Raw genomic sequence first — 15541 nt, 5'->3', positions numbered from 1 at the left:
TTATAATGAAGCTTTGAAAGACATTTCTACCGCACTGAACGCCCAGACGAGCTTCAGATTTGAGGAACAAATTGCCACATGAAAGTTTCCTTCAATAACTAAAATACAAGTACCTGAAGTTTTCAAGGACTGCTTCTCCGCTGCCTGTCAGAGCTCTGGCGCCATCAGAGAACATGCACAACATGGACTAGAAAACACCATAGCAGCCACAGGGTCTGGCCCCTTTATCGACCACTTGTAAGGTGCAGCAGGTGCATTAAACAACCCAGCTATTTTGTTGATTCACACACTATCATAGCCGTGATGAGGGTTAGGCCCAGACACGTGTTTCTAAGATTCGTGCCACAGATGAGTACAACTTCTCAAGATGTCTTTCATTAAAATGCAATTATAGGTTAAGTGGCTTGCTGGCTTCCAGCCCAACACTGGGGAGTGAGCCAAGGCATGCAGATATGTAGGATTAGGGAGAGCTACTGAAGGAACATGAGCTGTGCAGCAACAGAGGGAACCCCAGCACCCCAGAGTTCGCCTCGCCCCTGGTGACCACATCCATGTGGCTCCTGCAACCCTGTGAACTCTGCAATCCCTGCAAACTACTATGACCAGAGGCCCGCTCTGACGCATCACTGGGTCTTGTGAGCAAGACGATGGGACAAGAAGAGTTTTAATCTCTTGACTGCAAGGAAAAGAAAAGGGGGGTGCGGGAGACGAGATGTGGTTTTAGAAGGCAAACAAGAGACATGGATCTGATAATTATGTTTTATTCTGGAAATCCATGCTATTTCAAAGTACGGAGCCAATATGAAAATGGGTGGACTACCTACTTTACTTCCAGTATTTAACCCAACCCAACCCAAGGCTACCATATCTGTCCCCTCTCAGTTGTGTCGTCACCTGTTACTTCAATATTCCTACAAAAAGCAGAAGGCCCTCAGCTCTAAAATATTTATCGCGTCTCTCAGTATAAAGACACAAAACCGTCCCTGAGGTTAATCTGTGACAGTCACAGCTGTATTGTTTAGCAATATTTAAATCCTTACCACAATACTTATCAGGCATGTCTGCCAAAATGTCTTATGGCCACAAACATCCAAAATGTAGTAAGCCAATGTGCTCCCACACTTCAAGCTCATCTGCTAACGTAAGAAAATGATGTATAATATGGGCCTCCGTTAAAAGAAAAAAAACAGCAAAATCATTGTGGTCTGACCTCCCGCCCATCAGCATGAAGCATTTACTCACTGCAGTCGTGTCCAAACTGCTCACGAAAGCGAGTATGCGCAAAGTCCTCGTTCGGGCATGTTCCCAAATGCAATTCAAAATGGATCGCCTGCAGATAGAAAGAGTAGAAGGACCCATGAATTAGCATGAGGCTCCATCTTGTAGTGTGGAAAATAGACTATATATAACTATTTCAATAGTCCAGTAATCTTATGCACACATATTGTGCCATTAGTACAAAAGAATATGGAGTTAGGATAGATATTGGGCACACTGCCCGCATCCACAGTTAGTGCATTTCTTTTTCTAACTGGGGTGGATGCGGTGGCTTCCCAGCGGGATGCCAAGAGATGAACAGTGAGGCTGTACATGTCTAGAGGAAAGAAATGACGTGTCCATTGATACTCAGAAATATGGGGGTGGGGGGGGCGGAGCCAGCCGGCGTCAATGGTGGACGCGTGAGCCTTCGGCTCCTCGCCTTAGCCCCTGTAAAATCCTGCTAATTCATCCTGCACAGTGTCTAGACTTCTACATTTAGCTCTGTTCCTCCCCCGGAGACCTCTGGCCACTACTGGAAGGGTGCGGTGGCCCTGGTGAGCTGCGAACTGCGGGTGGAGTGCGAGGGCGCTTCGGCGGTGGCAGACTAGGCCTGAAGCCGCGGCCTGTCCTGGAGAGCGGGCCGAGCGACGTCATCCGACGTGCGGCTGCAGCAACCACTCGTGACCGGAGACTTGGGCTCGTCGGGAGAGACTCGATACTTGGGCGGACGGATGCCGCTGCCCCCACCTCCCCCTGCCCGCTGCCCCCTCTTGGGCACTCGTCTTCACAGGGAACGTCTCCTCTGCAGTGCTGAAGCCGTCCTCCCGCCAAAGCCGCGGAGGGTGCGACAGTGAGTGGACCGGAGTGCAGACACTGGCAGTCTGCCCAGGCCTGGGACCTTCATCCCACGGTGGACACGGAGGAGTGGAGCTGCGACCGCAGAAAAGCGGCCCGGAATAGGACGACACCTACGAGAGGCCTCCGGTCCTGATTCGGCGGAGTCATAGTTAGTACGCAGCGGGGCCTGCGCACCCGGATGGAGCATCATCCCGAGGCAGGCCTTCCTACGGGCCCCCCACCCTCGCGCTGTGTGTTAAAAGACCGGGTGGGCGCAGGCAGCAGTAACGACGATTGTGGGGAGAGATCCCGCCGGAGCCGTGTGATAACTGTGTGATTTTCCTGCAGGCGCCATTTTGGGACCTTGCCCTTATGGGGGTGAATCTGGCCTAGTGGTACTCGTGACCGGCAGTGGTAACGCTGGGCTGGAACGTGCCTGTATGCTTCAGCTGAGATCCCCTGCCCCAGCTCCTGAATCCCGGGGGAGAGGAGTGTCCTCGGGACTTTCCCCCCAAACAGAACAGCCATGGGGAAGAACGACAGCACGCAGGCTAAAATCTCCTTTGAACGGCGACGTACTACGGGGACTGAAACGCCTGCAACCGAGGCGTCCCCGAAGGGTGCTGCAGTGGTCGGCCCGGCGAGCACTGAACTGCGAGACATGCTTGTGTCCATGGAGAAAGGGATACAGGACAGTATAGCGTCTGTTGGTACCAAAATCGACGCATTGTCATATCGTATGGACCGCATGGCGGAGCGCATCGACAAACATGCCGAGCGCCTAGACATGGCGGAACGGCGGCTCACCGAGGCGGAGGAGGCACAGACTGAATGGGACAAAGATAGGAAGCAATTCGGTAGACTCCTTCAGGTCATACAAGACAAGTCAGAAGACTTGGAGGCACGGTCACGCAGATCTAACATCCGTATCACGGGAGTGGCGGAAACCACCCAAACCGGCAAAATGGAACTTTTTGTCGAGAAACTCTTAAAAGTATTGCTTGGAGAGGAAGCCTTCTCGCCCATGTTTATTGTTGAGAGGGCCCACCGTACTCTGGGTCCACGGCCAAGGCCGGGCTTGCCCCCCCGCCCCATCATAGCGAAACTTCTCAACTATCGAGATAGGGACACAGCGTTGCGCCTGGCCAGTGACAAAGGCAAGCTGCAGTATGAGGGCATGGACATCTCCCTCTATCCGGACTTCACCGCCAAGGTCCAGGAGGAAAGGAGGCAATTCGCTCCTTACAAGAAGCAGCTGCGTGACCTGGGACTGGATTATGCCATGTTGTATCCCGCCAAGCTTCGAATCAACAAACAGGGGCATTCTCACTTCTTTACGGACCCCAGAGAACTCCAGAAGTCCCTGAAAGCATGGTCCAGAGAACGCAAGGAAGCCCAGAGGAACCACGACGACGACTCCGGCTCCGCTTCGCACATGGATGAGCAGGACTGATCATGCGGCCATTGTGTGCCCTGGATGACTCTCTGTGCAGTTGGGCACTCCCCAATTGGTGGTACTAAGACCCCCAGGGGGGCGGTAGGCGACGGCTTGACTTGCACTTGCAGCTCCAATGGTGTCGCACGATGGAGGAGCTCAACGGACACTCTGGTGGGTGCCGACGAACAGCTTTGTTTCTTGGTTGGGCACTACCGAGGGGGGGGGGGTAATAACCTGATATTGAGCCGACACTTGTCGTAGACGTCTGTAAGCTGCATGGGGGTTGTCGGGGGGAGGGGCACCTCGGGGGGTTTTGCTTACGACACTGCACTACCTGCTGGGGCTGGGCTGAGGGACTAGCTGGATTTGTGTAGCTGTGCAGTTGGGGAACTGCTCCTGACTGGCGTTCTCTGCCCGGCGCTTTTGGCTGTTAGGCTCAATAGTGAGCCAGTCTTAGGACTAATTTGACTTTGTTCATCTTGCGTTGAAGGGGGGTGGTATTGGGATCTGTCTGACCTGGTTGGGGGTGGTCGGCTGTGGGTGGGTAGAGGGGTGGAAGGCCACATTGGGGGAGGCCTGCCTTAAGTGAGATAGGTTTTGTGCTGAGGGATGTTCTTGTTTTTTTGCTCGTGGGGGGTTGCATACGAAGCCAAGTAAGGTGTTGCCTGAGGTCGTGCTTAGTTCGAGGTACCCCTCTGAAGACACGGCTACTGGCCGTCTGTGCAGATTAATGTTGTGGAACTCATGTAATGTGTTGCAGGAGGTTGTGCCCAGCTCAAGAGCACGAGCTGACGATACTGCTGTCTGCTCCCTAGATTGTCCCTTGATGCTATGTCTAGTAATGCTGTGAGGAACACTGCACACACCCCTCAGGTTCTGAAGATGTTGACTTGGAATGTGCGGGGCCTGAATGACTACCGTAAATTGCGAAAGGTCCTTAGCTATTTACACAGGCATCATGTCGACCTGGCCCTTCTACAGGAAACACATTTGCCACTCAACAGCAGGATGTTGCAGGCCAGAGGGCGTGTGGGACATTCAGTGGCGGCAGGCTTCACAACACATTCCAGGGGGGTCCTTACCTGGGTCAGTCCGACCTCACAACTAAAACTAGTGCCCCTGGTAGCGGACGTTGAGGGCCGGTTTGTACTTGCTAGGTGTGTGGGTAAGGGAATTGACTTGCTGGTTGTTAACGTTTATGGCCCTAACTACGATAACCCAGACTTCTACGCCAATCTATCGGCACTATGTAGATCGCACGCCAGCACCGGGGCAATCTGGGGAGGTGATTTCAACTTTGTTTTTGACCCTGTCCTGGACCGGTCCGCTGGTCCCGCCCGAAGGCCTGTAGCCTCGGCCACACATATGAAGGCGGAACTGATTAATTTAGATTTGGTGGAGGTGTGGAGAAATAAACACCCCACGAAAGGTGGCTTTACACACTACTCCGCCTACCACAATATCCATACCAGAATTGACTACTGGCTGGCATCACAATCTGTAATGAGTAGTATCCGTGGTTGTGAGGTGCTCCCTCGTACTCTCTCGGACCACTCCCCCATACTGCTACACGTGGCCACCACTAGAAGAGGCATCCCCCCCTTTACCTGGAGGTTCCCTCCCTACTCCCTGTTGGACGACGCCTTTCGGGGCGAATTGGCTGAAGACATTGACTCGTTCTTTGAAACCAATTTAGGCACAGTAGACAACTTTCAAACACTGTGGGAGGCGTTTAAGGCCTACATAAGAGGCATGGCCATGTCCAAACACTCGAGTGTGCTGCGGACTATCAGACGGGACCTGACATCGTTGGAAACCCAACTGACGGAACTGGAGGGACAACAGTTGAATGACCCGGAGCCCGGTACTGACTCCCTACTTAAACCCCTGTTGTCTGAATATCAGAAGCTGGCTGACAGGGAGATACTTCACATGGGTAAATACGCGACGGCTCGGGCCTACGGGGAGGGGGATAGACCTGGTGCCCTTCTGGCCTGAATGGTACATGGTTCTAGACGACCACTCGTGGTTGACGAGTTGCACACGCCGGAGGGAGAAGTGGTCACAGATGAGGAGCAGATCCTCCAAACTTTCCGGCGGTACTACACCGAGCTGTATAAATCTAGATCGCTAGGTGTTTATTTATTTATTTTTATTTTGGAGATTTATAGAGCGCATGGCTGCCCGAGAGCGTCCCAGCGCTGACAGAATCCACTAAGATCTCCAAGGGAGGGGCCGGAGGGAAAGCAAGGGATCAAGGGAACAGCCATGTCTTCAGGGATTTGCGGAATGCTAGGAGATTAGGTTGGGCCCGGAGGTCCGGTGGAAGAGTATTCCACATCTTGGATGCCTGAAATGAGAATTGTCGACCTCCGAAACGTGATTTTTTGATCTTGGGTATTTTGGTCAGGTGGGCATTGGTAGAGCGTAGGGTTCTGGTTGTCGTGTGGGGAGTCACGAGATTTTTCAGAACCGGGGGGGCTTTTCCGTGCAGGATTTTGTGGGTTAGGCACATGGCCTTGAAATGCACTCTTTGTTCCACCGGGAGCCAATGAAGTTCTTTGAGTGCAGGTTTGGCAGAGCAGCGTTTTTTGGTACCAGTGAAAATTCTGGCGGCCGCATTTTGCACCACCTGAAGCTTAGAGATGACTTTCTTTGGGGATCCAAGATATAAGGCATTGCCGTAGTCCAGTCTGGACAATATGAGGCCCTGGATGACCAATTTTCTTGACTGGAATGGTAAGAGTGGGAGAATTTTGCGGATGGAGCGGAGCAAGCCAAAGCAAGTTCCTGCAGTTTTTTTGGCCTGGGTGTTGAGAGTAAGTTTGTCATCCAGCCAAATCCCCAAGCTTTTGATATCAGTTTTGGGGATTGGTGGTGGGCCCATACTGGGAGGCCATAGAGACTCCGGGCGAAAAAGGGACTGGTTGCCTAGTACCATTAGCTCAGTTTTTTCCCCATTGAGCTTTAAATGGGAGTTGCTCATCCAGCTGACTATATTCTCCAGGCAGGAATACAGATCGATGGAGGGGGGTTCTGACTGGCTCAGAGAAACGACCAGCTGTGTGTCGTCCGCGTAGGTCAGGAGTTTGATGCCGTAGGGGACGACGATTTGTTCCAAAGGTGCCATATATACGTTGAAGAGTGTCGGGCTCAAAGAGGAGCCCTGGGGCACTCCGCAACGTATCGGGGTTTCCTTAGAGATACAGTCTCCATCTGCCACCTGAAAGGAGCGGTTGTGGAGGAAGGATTTTAGCCATTTGAGGGCCGTCCCGGAGATGGCGAGGTTTCCTAGGCGTTGGGCAAGGATGCTATGGTTTACGGTGTCGAATGCTGCGCTGAGGTCCAGGAGGATCACTGCCACTGATCCTCCTGCATCGATGACTTTCCTGGTTTCTTCGACTACCGCCACCATTGCTGTTTCTGTCCCTTGGCCCGGGCGGAAGCCCGTTTGAGAGGTTTTTAGCAGCTCATTGGACTCCAGATAATGTGAAAGCTGGGAGTTTATGTGTTTTTCCGCCAGTTTACTGATACCTGGGAGGAGAGATATAGGTCTGAAGTTGGCCAGGTTGTCCGGGTCAAGGTTAGGTTTTTTTATGAGTGCCTTCACCACCGCTTTTTTCCAGCTTGTGGGCACTGTTCCAGATTCGAAAGAGGTATTTAGTAAGTTGGTTATAAGAGGTAGGATACTCGGGGCCACCTGTTTAAGATGTCTCATCGGGGCTGGGTCATGGGGCGATCCGCTTTTGAGGGCTTGTAATATAGAACCAAGAGTGTCCGCGTTGATGGGTTGGAATTTGCTTAGCTCAACACCATTGCTCTGATGTTGGGAGGTGGGAAGGGGGGAGGGGTCTAAGGGGGAGAGAGGCGGAAGTTGTTTGAGTATAGTTTGAATTTTAGAGTCAAAGAAGTTGGCTAACTCATTACAGTGTTCTGTTGTAGGGTCTCGCGCAGCTGGGGGAGTGGGGGGTTTTAGAAGCTTTTTCAAAGTGAGAAACGTCTCCCTCGACGAGTTTGCTGCTTTGCTGATTTTCTCGCTGTAAAAGGAGATTTGTGCGTTTTTCAGAGCTTTTTTATAATTGAGAATCATCAGTCTGTAGTTGTTTTTGCTGATAGGATTGAAGTCTTTTCTCCAGACTCTTTCTGCTCTCTTGCAGGCTTTCTTTAGAAGGCGTATTTCTTGGGTAAACCATGGAGAGGTAGCTTTTGTCCTTGGTTTACGATGAGGTTTTTTTGGGAGGGCTAGGTCTAAAGAGTTGGTAATCCAGGATGAAAATTCCCTGTCTGCGAGGTCGATGGTTGAGCTAAGGATGGGGACTGTATCCTCGAGGGCTTGTTTCCATATAGCAAAGTCTAATTTCGCCCAGGGTCTGGATGGTCTGCCGGAGGCTTGAGTTTGCGGCGGTTTGGGGTAGGTGTGCCAACTGAAAGGAATAAGAAGGTGGTCGGACCATGGCACAGGAGTGGGGGGCCTGGTCACAAGGTCCTGGAAATTACAGAATATGGGGTCGAGCAAATGCCCCCGATTATGAGTAGGGAGGGAATTCTGTAAGTGCAATTGGTGAGTAGCCAAGTCTTGGATCAGTTCTGAGGCCGTATTGTCTTTGCTGTCTTCAAAATGGACATTAAAGTCCCCTAGAATGAGGAAGTTGGTCCGAGTGCTAGATCTGGCCAAGGAGCATTCTAGGAGGGAGTTAAGGAATTTTCCCATAGAACCGGGGGGGCGGTAAATAAGGAGTCCGGAAAGAGAGGAACAAGGGGAGATCTGCAAGGTGAATTGGACGTTTTCACAGTCTACCAGAGGACTATCAAGGAAACGGCAAGGTATTGAGTCCTTGGAGATGACAGCAATGCCACCACCTCTACCTTTGGGCCGGTCAAGATGTTGGATACTGAATCCTGGGGGAAGTGCTAGGACTATGTCGGCGTCTGAGTTGGGTGTCAGCCATGTTTCTGTAAGAAACATTATATCAAGACTAAGGTCTTCAATAAGCATATTTATTTCAAGGGCGTGTTTGGGTAGTGATCTGCAATTAATCATTGCCATGTTTATAGTCGTCTGGGTAGGGACGTTGGTGATAGAGGGGGTGTATTTAAAAGAGCAATGTGGACAGTGATTGAGGCAGGAGTCTCCCATTAGTATTTGGGAGCATGGAGATGGGACGGGCCTGTTGAGATAGCGAAGAGCATCCCCTGAATAGGTAGTTCTTACCTCAGGCCTCTTGCCTGGCTCCTGGCGTGTACTGGCGCGGACGGGCGCAGACGGGCTTGCCTTAGGCGCACCTTCGGCGCGCAAACGGCGCTCCCGCTGCGCTCCCGCTGCGCTCGTCCGCTGCGCTTGCGTGGTAGGCACATTTGTAGGCAGGCGGGGTGGGCGTGGCCTGTCCGGTGGGCGTGGCCTCGCGACTGGCGATGGCGCCGTCGAAAACAACTTTACAAAGCAGCGCTAGAATCCGCTGTTTGTGAAAGCGGTAGTCAGAGTTACAGCAGGAGCTCAGGGTAGGTGAACAAGTTAAAAGCAATGAATGACCAAAGTAAACAATTTTAAAATGCCGAGTTTCAGCTCCTCCGGCTTCCGCCTCAGAGGTAGTGTGGAAGACGAAATGGATGATTACCTCAATCACATTGCCATGCCCTTTCTGCCGAACTCAGACAGGGAATTTCTGATGTCCCCCATACAGGAGGATGAGATTTTGGAAGCTCTCTCTGGCATGCGATCGGGCAGTGCACCGAGCTCCGACGGTCTGACCGTGGGCTTTTACAAATCATTTAAGGACAAACTGGTCCCGCACCTGATTACCCTCTTTGATGTTATCTGCGAAGACGGCGTGATGCCCCGCACAATGAGGGAGGCTTTGCTGGTCACCATTTTAAAACCAGGGAAGCCCCCGGAGTCTTGCAGTTCATACAGACCCCTCAGTCTGTTGAACGTGGACGCCAAAATCTACGCCAAGGTGTTGGCCAATCGTTTGGCGCTACTGGTCCCGGACCTTGTTGCGCCTGAGCAATCCGGCTTTGTCCCCAACAGAAACCTGACGTACAACATTCGCACTGTGCTGGGGACCATGCAACATGTCCACCAGGAAAACACCGCCCTAACTGTCTTCCTTGATATGGAAAAGGCCTTTGACTTGGTGGAGTGGCCTTTTATGATCAGAGTGCTCATGAAATTGGGCCTGGGTGAGCCGTTTTTACAGATGATAGGTGCCCTGTACCACCGTCGGCTAGGCTGAAAATAGGGGACAGAGTGACTGAACCGTTTTGCATTAGCAGAGGTACAAGGCAGGGATGTCCCCTCTCGCCCCTGCTGTATGCGCTAGTGGCGGAGCCTCTAGCTTGCGCCATAAGGGAGTACCACAGCCTAGAGGGGATCAGCTTCCCTACCTATAAAATAGGCATCTCTACGTATGCCGACGATACCCTGCTGTATATCCGTAATCCGGAGTCGAACTTGTCTGCTGTCCTTCGGGAGGTCGTCCGTTTTGGTTCACTCTCTGGGCTGCAGGTGAACTGGGATAATTCCATCGCCTTCCCGCTCACGCCAGTGACGCAACCTTTCGACATGGAGTACCCCCTGAAGTGGTCCACAGATTCGGTCAGGTACCTAGGTATACAATTACACACAGATCCGGAAATTTTGGTCAGGGACAACTACGGTGTGGCCTATAATAAGCTTGTTGACGACGTCGAAACCTGGTGTAAGCTCCCGCTATCTCTCTTAGGCAGAATAGCCATCATGAAAATGATTGTGCTACCGAGGTTCCTATTCCTGTTTACCAACATCCCAGTGGTCCTGTCGAGGGCCTTCTTTAAACAACTCACGCAAGTGCTCATCAGATTGGCGTGGGGTGGCAAGCAGCCCAGGGTGCAGTGGGCGACGTTGATTCTTCCCTGTGAGATGGGGGGCCTGGGGGCCCCCGACATGGAAAGATATTACCGAATTGCACAGGCGTCACACTTACACTCGTGGATCCATGGGGACCCACGCAGACCACACGTGACCCTAGAGAGACTGTTTGCGGACCCACTCCCCCTCCCGGCCACGGTTTGCCTTCCGGAGGATCGCTCCATCGGTCAATTGGACTCCCATAAATCAACCAATCACGCCTGGCACGCGCTAGCCCGTGCATGCGGCTGCTCCATTTTGTATTCCCCCCAGATGCGGATCGACTGGGCGCTGTGGCTGGACCCTCTAGGGGAAAGGGGTGTCACAGAGGCACCCTGGGGCTCGTGAAGATGGAGGATCTGTTTGCAGAGGGTATTCTGAAGACATGGGATCAGCTCCCACCCTCCCCCTCGGGTCCTTCTCTACTGCAACGTTTCCAGTTCCATAGACTCCGTTCGGCGTTTAGGGAGGCACTGGGCCCGGCTATGGAGGAACCAGTGGAGGTCCCTGAACTAACATATGTCATTAAAAACAAGTCCCCAGGTAAACTAATTTCACATATTAACAAGTTAGGTGTGGCACATCAGCAGTTGCAATACTCCAAGGCCAGGGAGGCGTGGCAGAGTGATCTACAGTTGCCCATCGACGACAGCATGTGGAGATATTGCTGCTCCAACACGCGTAGAATCTCCCTCAATGGTAGGCACTTTTAAGTTCCTCCAGCGGGTCTACTACACCCCCGAAAGGCTCCACCGATACGGCCTGCGGCAGTCGGCGGAGTGCGAACGCTGTCGCACCCCAGTAGCTGACTTTATTCATATGGCATGGCACTGCCCGGGCATACAGGACTTTTGGGTGGAGGTTTTCTCAGAGATTGACGGGATCCTGGGTTCGGAACTGCCCCGCAGTCCAGAACTAGCTCTGCTGGGTTACTCTAAGCCGCTCCCTCCCTCCCAGCGCCGCCTAGTTGACATGGCACTGCTGTTGGCCAGGAGGTTGGTGGCCAGATGTTGGATGAGGGGGCCTCTTCCCAACAAGAAAAGGTGGGCGGGGGACTTACTACACTGCTGCACTCAGACTGAACTCTATAGTGAGCTACTACCCCCCAGAAGTAGACCTAAAAATTTCTGGGGTCTTTACCAAGAATACATACAGGGGGAGGGCGAGGAGGGCTCAGTTGACTCGGAGGTGGTGGACCTCCCAGACAACACGGAGGGCTAGGTGCTGAGGTGTACACAGGGCTCATTTAGGGGAGGGCTGCCGGGTGGATGGGTGGGGCGGGACTGAGGTAGCGTGAAAGCAACCCTTGCTTCAGTGGATAGGTCTAGATAACTGACTAGGGTGGTTGGGTCTTCCTGGGTTGAAGGCAACGAGTAGTACATTCTTGGCACGCTAATGAACACTATCAGAGTTTGCACACGGGGACATCCTTGCATGCACTTAAGTGGGTGGGGGGGGGGGGTGTTGGGTTGGTTTAACTGTTTTTGATCTTGCCTTGTTTCCAGGGACCTTAGACACATGTGACCTTCAGGAGCTTGCGAATTGACATGGTACACCTTATGCTGCTTATGGGCTGTAACCACACTCTGTTTACTGTGGCAGATAATTGACCTACTCGCCGCCGGGCCCCCGGGATGCCGGCTGAATGGCTGTGTACATAATGTGTTGCTCAGTGATGGAGGTGCACAGGCACCACTAAGATGTGATCATATGTGATATGTATGGCAAGCGTTGATTCTTAATAATAAAGGTCTTATAATAAAAAAATAAATTAAAAAAAAAAGAAATATGGGGGTGGGGGAACTTCAAAGCGCAGGACTGAATGTTCTGCAGACACTTGACAAGAGCATTGACAAATGCTATATGTATACCATTTGCAGAGATGCTTGTGGCAAAATGGGCCTTGGAAAGCCAAGCATAAAAGTCATTGCAACGTCTGATATTCCACATAATTTAGAGAAGAAAAAATTTAACACGTGCAGTGACCCACCTGGCCACTATTGGACTCACCTTTAACCCGAATGTAATGCCCATCACCTTCTGTCCTGCGCAACCAGAGATTATAGACAAGCCCAAAATTAACCAAATATCCTACCAAAGAAAGCCCAACTGCCGTACACAACGAAAAGTGCAAAAAGGCTGAATGAGTACAATCAACAGAGTGGGAGTTACAGAGAGGAAGGCAGTACTGACACAATTGTGGCATAAAGAGGAGTTTGGAGGGGAGAATTATATATTTGAATGGAAGCAGCATTGCCTCCAAAGCTGGACACAGACAAACAGTAACAGACCAGGCAACCAAGAAAGAAAATAGTCCCCCCAAGAACACATAAAGAGCCTTAGCCGAATGAGACAGTACTTAGTCCCTGCTACATGAGAGGAACAGAGGGGAAAAAGGAGGCACAAAGGGACAGGACTGACCACTAGCAAGCAAGGATTTTTAAAGGGCACTGAAACAAACAAATCAAAGGCAGGGGGATGACTTTAAGCCAACATGAGAAATTACAACAAGTCTAGAATGCTCGACCTAAAAAGCAGTCTCACCAACTTCCTGAAAGAAGTGCAAAACTATGCATGCAAAGAACTGGACCCCTAGGACTACTGAAAAGGGCAGGAGAGATCTGTAAACTAATTTTCGACATCCAAGCAGCAAGATAAGCCACCACTTAAATTTTTCTTCTTTTCTACTTTTTTTTTTGGTAAACACAAAATAGGCTCCAATCACGTCATTAACTGAAGAACGGTCCGAGGCTTCAAGGCTCTAAAACCAACCTGCTCTCCTACAGAGTGAAGGCCCCCTTTCGCCTACCGGCATGAAAATAATAACATGCAGAGGGACCTCATTAATGCAAGACACAGTGCCACTGTAACCACATAGACAAGTAATGCATTTCCCAGGGAGCCCGCCCAAAATAACACAGCACCTCGGAAACATGCAGTAAAGCTGTGGCGCCAAAACTGTCACCAGTAGATTGCCACAAGAACGTGGCAAGAGGCCAAAAAAAGTCTCAGCAGGTGGCTTAACAATAGCTGAACAACAGAATATGCGGCACTCAGGAGACAGAAAAACATGGAAACACTATGGAGCGCTCAAGCAACAACAAACCTTATGAAACAAAACAAACATACCCGAACTCCAAGAGGGGCCCTAGCAACCCCTCAACAACCTTACAGGAAACAGGGCACACAAATGAAAAAGAACAGGATGAGGTAGGGAAGGGTTTTTTAAATGGCTTCGTTTGACCCTTTCATAGAAAGATCAACAAGCTTTACAGGAGTGAGATGGGGAGTGAATGGGGGTGGTTCACTCACTTCACAGGTAAGGAATGGGACGAGGACAGGACGCTTAGGAGGTAATGTCTGGACGTCAAGAATGTGGCCTCCTGAAGCACAGGTCTAAGGATTTCCTTGGTTATGTGTTATGCACCCTATTGCCAGTAAATTACATATTGGTACTGTGAAGCTACCCTGAAGACAGGGGACACACTGGACATAATCTTTGCATATAAGGCCTAATGTTCCTTAGGAAATTCAGAAGTTACATGGACTTCGAGTCTTCGAATGATCTTCATATGAAACCACCGGAGAGTTTTCCATAACTGACCGTCTATCATTTTTTTTGTGGACCGTAGGGAATTCCTTGAAGATGTTCACCTCTTGACCAAAGAGATTGCCATGCAAGGGAATATGCAAACTTGGTTGCTAGAGTAGAAGTACCAGGCTTGAAAGATGACGGACATGTGATGCAAAGGCTCATTCATGTCAGCCTTTTTGATTACAGGAAGTCAGTGAAGTGTTGTCCGAGCGGGTTTGAGCCCATCCTGATAACAAAAGAAGAAGTAATCTTAAGCATTCTGCAATGCCCCAAGTCTATGCAAAGTTAAGATATTGTCACAAGGTAGGTGACAATTAAATAATCTACCCTAGAGGACACCAGCCCAGGCTGTATTCTTTCAGGCTCCAGAAGGGAATGGACAGGGCATAAAGGACAGTTCGTACACCCCTCTGTTCAAGGCGTTCGTATATACATGATGTGGGCAAACGGAATGAACATTTAGTGAGCCTCATCAAAGTTTGCTGGACAGCCCTATGATTTTGTATTATGCCTCTTGGAAGAATGCCTGAGGTGGGCTGGTATGGATCTAAGCTGATTCAGATGGCATTGGCAAGGCTTCTCTTGGTACATGGAGTTTCATACCTTGCAAGTCCTTGGCAGAGAAATATGAGAGATAAAATATTAAGTCAATCTCCCACTTGTAACAGATTTCCAGCTCTTTTCATGCACAGTGTAGAAAACTTCTTAATGCCATATTACTGGCAAATTTATTTCTCTGTAGGGAGCTACAAGAAGGGGGTGAGATACTCACTTGCACGGAGATAAACGGCAGAACGATTACCCCTGAAACTCCCTGCAAGATGGGAGATATTTTCCTGTATGAGCCTTTGTATTCAGTTTTAACTTACTGATGTATATCTCATTCCGCAGATTCCTCACTTAATGAATATCCCCCAGGTGCCAGCCTGGATCTGAAAGCTTTCACCCACCCCAACCCACACCCCCACAATAACTCCCACTCGTCATCAGGTGGTACCAAGCATCTTCAGCAATGACTTCATCTGTCCCAGATGTGACAAAACAATGTTGTTTATAGGGCAGAATGATATCCTGGTGTCGGTTCCAGTTTTTCTGTGTCTCATCGAACAGACCCTGAGCTCACCTTGTTGTCTCACTCACAGAATTCCTCAGCAATTTGAAAGCAAATAGATCCAATATCACATTCAGAGGTTTGGGGGTTTCAGGTCTGTCAAAGTTGTCACAGTAAGATGTCTTTATCAGATCAACACAGCATCCATATATGGTTTCTTGGAAACAACCTCAACCTTCGGGCTGTGACTGTTGTTCCTTAATGCAGCAGAAGGATTTCAGGGAATGGATGACTAAATTAGTTTTGGCCACGACATGCCAGGTTTCCTTTCCAGCCCTTCAGTCAAGTCGCCTCACAGGAAGTGGTCCCATGGGATTTTCCTCCCATTATATTAGATGGGATTTTCCCGGAAAGCACAAGAGGTCTATTAGGAAGGAGCTATCCACTTGTTCCTAGAGGAATTGTTCCTGCTCA

The sequence above is a fragment of the Lissotriton vulgaris genome, chromosome 5, assembly GCF_964263255.1.
Source record: "Lissotriton vulgaris chromosome 5, aLisVul1.2, whole genome shotgun sequence".
NCBI classification, from domain to species: domain Eukaryota; kingdom Metazoa; phylum Chordata; class Amphibia; order Caudata; family Salamandridae; genus Lissotriton; species Lissotriton vulgaris.
This window is presented reverse-complemented; position numbering follows the sequence as displayed.